The sequence below is a fragment of the Myripristis murdjan genome, chromosome 15 (assembly GCF_902150065.1).
Source record: "Myripristis murdjan chromosome 15, fMyrMur1.1, whole genome shotgun sequence".
NCBI lineage: Eukaryota > Metazoa > Chordata > Actinopteri > Holocentriformes > Holocentridae > Myripristis > Myripristis murdjan.
Genome location: NC_043994.1, coordinates 32,869,718 through 32,877,217, shown reverse-complemented (window position 1 = coordinate 32,877,217; position 7,500 = coordinate 32,869,718). Strand labels below are relative to the sequence as shown.

The window sequence follows — 7,500 nt, the reverse complement described above, 5'->3', positions numbered from 1 at the left end:
GATAAATTTGCAGAAAATATTTTTTTTCTTGTTCCATGAATCATCTCAAATACGAACTCACGGGGGTCCCGACCCGCAGTTTGACCATCGATCTACAGTGTGACTGTACTGACATACAGACTGATGGAACCACACACACACACACACACACACACACACACACACAGCTGGCATGGTTTTGTCAGTGTTTGTTTTGACTTAATGTGAAATCTGTTGCTGTGTCACCCTGACCTCTGACCCTTGACCTCTGACCCCTGAGTCACACACCACATTTCACTGAGCTGCTGGAGGCATCCTGCTCTGTGTTAAACCCATCAGCCCTGAGGAGCGAGGAGCTGCAGCTCAGTGGGCGGGGCCAGCAGGTACGAGGTTTCCATGCAGCAGAGACAGGAACGTGACGAGGCCCAGAGGCCCGTCTGCATAACTGGAGCTTGTGGGTAGGCTTTTATTTTGAAAGTCCATTTACAAAATTTCATGTATATATTTATGTAGAATTTTTTTCTTAACCTTTTGCTCATGTAACTGAACAATACTACTACTACTACTGCCTGATGTGCTGTAATCTGTAAACAACTGTCTGTATTTGCATGTTTGATTTGGTGGCAGGTGAAGGACCAAGAGTGAAATGCTGCCCTCCGGAGAACCACAGACACACTTCACCAACCAAACAAAGGCAACTTCCTGAAAGAGGTAGAGCTCATGGCCAAGTTCGACCCAGTACTGAAGCAGCATGTTTCTGAGGTGGAAAGAAGAGCCAAACATACACCCTATTTAGGAAAAAATATTCAAAATGAAGTGGTTGATTGCATTGGTGGAAAGATTGTGGAGTCTATGGTCAAGGAAATTGAAGAAAACAAATACTTTTCAATCATTTTAGATTGCACCCCTGATTTGAGCCATAAAGAGCAGCTACCAGTCATGATTCGAATTTTTGCAGTTGAGGACACCCCACAAATAAAAGAGCATTTTATGGGGTTCCTTGAAGCAGAAGAGTCCACTGGAGAAAGCCTCTCGACCCTCATTCCAAAGAGACTTGAAGCGCTCAGCATCCCTTTAAGGGCGTTTTCACACCTGAAAGTCCAAACCAAGGTCCGAACCAAACTCCGTGATTCTGTTACATTGTAATACATTTGGTCCGGTTGGTTTGGTTTCACACTGCAAATAGAGTAACGGACTTTACAAGACAAACATACAGGGGAAATTTATTCTTCTCATTAGAGGACGCATCAACTCTCCATGCACTTCTGCGGCTCATTTTGCTTTGGTTACGCTGAGTTGTTGGGCTGGCCGGCATCTGACATCAGTATTACTTCCTGTTTATAGAAAATGAATCGAGCGAGCCAGAGCCGGCTTTTGGCATAGGCGGTATAGGCTGTTGCCTAGGGCGCCATCTGTTGGAGGGGCGCCGCTAGCGGCCGGAGGGGCGCCGGCAGCGGTTGTTTACCGGAGGGATACCCGCAGGATTTTATCGGTGTCATAGGTAGAGTCGTCGGCGACATAGGTAAAGCCGGCACTGGAGCGAGCCATCTTTTTCCCGTTCTAATACTTTTGTTGTATATTGCTACCAGCAGCATCAAGTTAATGAGCAATACATCAGAGTAACTGCTATTGGCAAGATGAGTCTCCTCATCATGCGAAAACTTTATCGAGAGGAGGAGAAAACGGCATACAGTCCTGCGAGTTATGGCAATGTGTATTCCGGAGAGAAGGTGAGTGTGGGAACATTTTTTAAAAAGATGAGCTGTCAGTAGTGATGTATTAACTTTATAGTGCTATACATTTTACCGTGCGACACTTTTCATTCAGCATAATAACGGACACGAGTCAACTAACATTGCGCCTTGCGTGTCACAGCAACGTTTAACGTTAGCAGCTAAAGTTAGCATGCCGGTCCGAGACGCATAACCATGGTAACCAGCTGGTTAGCGTGACATAACTTCCTGTACCGTAATTAAATCGAGAGCAGCAGAAGAAAAAAACTTCCTGTCATTGATACGAAGGTCCGAACCATACAAACAGTTGTTTTCACACTGCAGAAGGTCCGAACCATGGTTCGTTTGGTCCGGACCGAGACCACCTCTTTTGGTCGGACCAAACTTTGGTCCTTTGGTGCGGACTGTGGTCCGCGGCACCTTTCACACCTGTAATTTAGGTTCGGATCAAACTGAAAAGTCAGAAAGTCCGGACCAAACGAGACAGGTGTGAAAACGCCCTAAGACTGCAGAGGGCAGTCTTACGATAATGGTGCAAATATGAAAGGGAAGAGTAAAGGAGTCCGAAAATCCGAGAGCTTTATTTGTGCCATGCGGAGCACACGTGGTGAATCTGGTGGTAGCTGATGCAGCAAAAAGCTCTGCAGAAGCCACTAGCTACTTTGGCTACCTGCAGAAGTTTTTCACATTGTTTTCTGCCTCCACTCAGAGACGGTCCATCTTCAAAAAACATGTGAACACAACCCTGAAATCCTGGTCAGATACTAGATGGAGGAGTGGAATCAACAGTGTGGAGGCTGTGAGATACCAGGCTGCAGAAGCCAGAGATGCACATTTAGAGGTGAGGGACAAAGCCACAGATCCAGCCATAAAAATTGAGGCACAGTCTTGAGCTGAAGAGGTTGGATCTTACTGCTTCTCCATCTGCACTGTGGTGCGGCATTCAGCATGTCAGCAAATTATTACAATCAGAGACAATGCAGATGGATGTTGCAGTTGACCTTCTGAGGAAAACTGAGGCCTCTCTTGTCAGCAACAGAGACACTGGATTTGCTTCTGCCCAAGTGTCTGCTAAAGAAATGTGTGAGGAGATGAATGTGGAAGCTTTTCTCAAGCAGAAGAGGTTGCCAACAACTAAGAGACAGTTCTCCTGTGAGGCTCCTGACGAGGAAGTGAGTGATACACTAAAGAAAATGGAGCTATCCTTCCTTCCTTTTCCTTCCTTCAGTGTAGTGGTGGATGTCTTCATTGTGTCACTGCAGGAACGATTTCAGACTTTGGGTGAAGTAGAGAAGAAGTTTGGTGTGCGGGTCAACTTCCCTGCCCTGCCCAATGAGGAGCTAAAAACCCTGAGCTGCAGGGAGCAGTCAGACCTGGATTGGAAGGAACCGGCACTGGAGTTGGAGAATTTCCCAGATTCGAGAAAACCTAAGATGACCACCTTCAAACTTCTCAGTTTCTTAAAGGAAAAGAAACTGAAGGAAGTCTATCCTAACATGTGGGCGGCTCTGAGGATAGCTGTTACTATTCCAGTGACAGTTGCTGCTGCAGAGAGGAGCTTCTCCAAACTGAAGCTGGTAAAAACACACCTGAGATCCACCAAGTGGACTTGCATTAATAAGCATCAATCGTGAGGTGTCCAGGCAGGTATCATTTGACGATACCATTGATGCCTTTGCTGCAAAAAAGTCCAGACATGTTCAGTTTGAGCTGAGATACTTGAAAGAGTGAACTCCTTGAACAATTATAGAAAACAAGTATTCATTTTTTTTATTATTTATTTATTTTTCCTTGAAAGACATCGTATTCCAGTATTTATTACCTTAAAATTGTTTTTGGTTGACTGATTATTTTCATATTAAACTGTTGATATGTTTCAGACAGCTGTTGTCACCTAATTGTGTCCCGGGACGGGGGGCCAGGGAGTAATTTCGCCTTGGACACCAACATGATTAGAGCCGGCCCTGTGTGGATGGATGGATGGAAGGACAAAAAAATAACGATTCAGTACGTACCTCGGTTATGAGGTCTCGATTCGGTACATTTTCGGTACAGTATGGGAACAAAATGCAAAACATAAAATTGCTTTAAATAAGCAATTTTACGTTTGTTAGGAACTTTACTGTAACATTATACAAAATATAGAAAAAAAATAGAATACTGCTGCCAAGTGCTGGTAATATGTTTTCCAATATTCTCATTATAGACAAAATACATATAAAATAAGTTTTCCAATAGGTAAAATTTTCTTAAATAAACAAAAATACATATAAAATAAGTTTTCCAATAAATAAAATATTCTCAAATAAACTAAATATATATAAAATATATATTTATAAAAACTCCAAAGCTTTGGCCCGATCTGAACTGCTACGCAGAGGCTGCTTGAACGCCGCAGTCAGCTGTTTGCACTCGGGTGTTTTTTTTTTTTTTTCTTGTCCCAGAGATATTCACTGGGATGACGCCGTTTCAAATGAAACAGCTTGTTTGTCATGTTGCCATGAACGCACCCGATCTCAGCTGAGCAATGTCCGCACACTGCCTTCGTTTTATCCACTTGTCTTTGTCCGTTGCAATATTTGAGCAGGGAGCCCAAGTGTTCCCAAACAGGAGATTTTAACGACAGGGGGCGCTCTTCAGGCTCTAGTTTCACGCTGGTGCCAGTTTCGGTAGCATCATCCGTAGCCATGACGTCAGTGCTCAGGCTTCAGGTCAGGCTTCAGGTGTAGTTTATTATGCTTCTTCTGCAAGAGACTAGAAGCTTCCCCGGCGTAATGCTGACCTCTACTGTTTCACACATGTAGCTGCAGGTGGATATGGATAAATGAAAACAAAACTTATGTTCCGCCACCTGTTATACTCGTGTAGTAACTCACCCGTGCTGCACACCTCTGTACCGAACCCAACGCCCCGTACCGAAAATTTTCAATACGAATACATGTACCATTACACCCCTACTAATATATATACAGTACAGGCCAAAAGTTTGGACACACCTTCTCATTCAATGCGTTTTCTTTATTTTCATGACTATTTACATTGTAGATTCTCACTGAAGGAATCAAAACTATGAATGAACACGTGGAGTTATGTACTTAACAAAAAAAAGGTGAAATAACTGAAAACATGTTTTATATTCTAGTTTCTTCAAAATAGCCACCCTTTGCTCTGATTACTGCTTTGCACACTCTTGGCATTCTCTCCATGAGCTTCAAGAGGTAGTCACCTGAAATGGTTTTCCAACAGTCTTGAAGGAGTTCCCAGAGGTGTTTAGCACTTGTTGGCCCCTTTGCCTTCACTCTGCGGTCCAGCTCACCCCAAACCATCTGGATTGGGTTCAGGTCCGGTGACTGTGGAGGCCAGGTCATCTGCCGCAGCACTCCATCACTCTCCTTCTTGGTCAAATAGCCCTTACACAGCCTGGAGGTGTGTTTGGGCTCATTGTCCTGTTGAAAAATAAATGATGGTCCAACTAAACGCAAACCGGATGGGATGGCATGTCGCTGCAGGATGCTGTGGTAGCCATGCTGGTTCAGTGTGCCTTCAATTTTGAATAAATCCCCAACAGTGTCACCAGCAAAACACCCCCACACCATCACACCTCCTCCTCCATGCTTCACAGTGGGAACCAGGCATGTGGAATCCATCCGTTCACCTTTTCTGCGTCTCACAAAGACACGGTGGTTGGAACCAAAGATCTCAAATTTGGACTCATCAGACCAAAGCACAGATTTCCACTGGTCTAATGTCCATTCCTTGTGTTTCTTGGCCCAAACAAATCTCTTCTGCTTGTTGCCTCTCCTTAGCAGTGGTTTCCTAGCAGCTATTTGACCATGAAGGCCTGATTGGCGCAGTCTCCTCTTAACAGTTGTTCTAGAGATGGGTCTGCTGCTAGAACTCTGTGTGGCATTTATCTGCTCTCTGATCTGAGCTGCTGTTAACTTGCGATTTCTGAGGCTGGTGACTCGGATGAACTTGTCCTCAGAAGCAGAGGTGACTCTTGGTCTTCCTTTCCTGGGTCGGTCCTCATGTGTGCCAGTTTCGTTGTAGCGCTTGATGGTTTTTGCGACTCCACTTGGGGACACATTTAAAGTTTTTGCAATTTTCCGGACTGACTGACCTTCATTTCTTAAAGTAATGATGGCCACTCCTTTTTCTTTAGTTAGCTGATTGGTTCTTGCCATAATATGAATTTTAACAGTTGTCCAATAGGGCTGTTGGCTGTGTAGTAACCTGACTTCTGCACAACACAACTGATGGTCCCAACCCCATTGATAAAGCAAGAAATTCCACTAATTAACCCTGATAAGGCACACCTGTGAAGTGAAAACCATTTCAGGTGACTACCTCTTGAAGCTCATCGAGAGAATGCCAAGAGTGTGCAAAGCAGTAATCAGAGCAAAGGGTGGCTATTTTGAAGAAACTAGAATATAAAACATGTTTTCAGTTATTTCACCTTTTTTTGTTAAGTACGTAACTCCACATGTGTTCATTCATAGTTTTGATTCCTTCAGTGAGAATCTACAATGTAAATAGTCATGAAAATAAAGAAAACGCATTGAATGAGAAGGTGTGTCCAAACTTTTGGCCTGTACTGTATATATATATATACACACACATACATACATATGTATACATACATACATACATACACACACACACACACACACACACACACATATGTATATGTATGTATGTATGTGGGTTTCAGGTGGATGAACTGCTCTCTGCTGCAGCACTTCCACTGTCCTTTATTTTATTTGAACATTTCTCATTTTTCCACCTCAGAGAATCCAGTTTGAACCAGAGTTCCTGTAGTTTTGTCTTTCATTAGTTAGGGTTAGTGTAAGTTTCCAGTCCAGTCTCCAGACTGGCTTCTCTGGTCCCAGTTGAGTTGTTCTTGCTGTCAGTGTCAGTGGGAGTCAGTGGTTTTATTCTAATCTGGCTGCTGTTTGTCAGATTAGCTCTCCACTTTGTGAAGGCAGAGACTCCCAGTCACACACACACACACACACACACACACACACACGCACACACACACACACACACACACACTGACCAGCAGCACTGAACACACTGCACACACACTCTGCACTGAACACACACACACACACTCTGACTGCACTAAACACACTGCACACACACTCTGCACTGAACACACACACACACACACACACACACACTCTGACTGCACTGAACACACACACACTCTGCACTGAACACACACACACACACACACACACACACACACTGACTGCACTGAACACACACACACATTGACTGCACTGAACACACACACACACACACACACACACACACACTCTGCGGTTGATGTAGTTTTGTCACATCATAGTATCAGTTTTTCTAAAGTCTAGTTTTTATTCCAGTCAGTGAAGCTAACACGAGGCTCCCAGCTGGTTTTATTCTGAAGGTCCAGTGAGCTGGATGCTGACTCAGCATCACGTCCCCCAGGTCCCCTCCTCTGCTCCGTCACGCTCCGAGCAGAAAACTCCTCGCCGTCAACAGGAAGTGGAAAACTAACGTTTGTAAAAGGCTCCGGTGAGAGCGATGAATCAAGCGCTCCCTCCAGCCGGCCGGCCGCTGGCTGCTGTTGACAGGTGTGTTTAATTACCGCCGCCGCCACCGCCGAGGCCATCTGGGGGAACGTCGGAGGTGTTCGCGGCGTTTAGCTCCCTCACTTCACTGGCAGGATAATTATTTTCCCACAATGCTCGGCAGGGAGACACTCCAGTGCAGGCTGGGAGTTTGTGTTTTGTGTTGTGTTCGG

At 44.7% G+C, this 7,500-nt stretch overlaps 1 protein-coding gene across 2 annotated transcripts in view; it reads right to left on the bottom strand.

Moving 5' to 3' along the window:
* The window catches only part of tjap1 (tight junction associated protein 1 (peripheral)), a 49,031-nt gene that overhangs the window by 36,933 nt on the left and 4,598 nt on the right, over window positions 1–7,500 (bottom strand). The window lies entirely within an intron of this gene.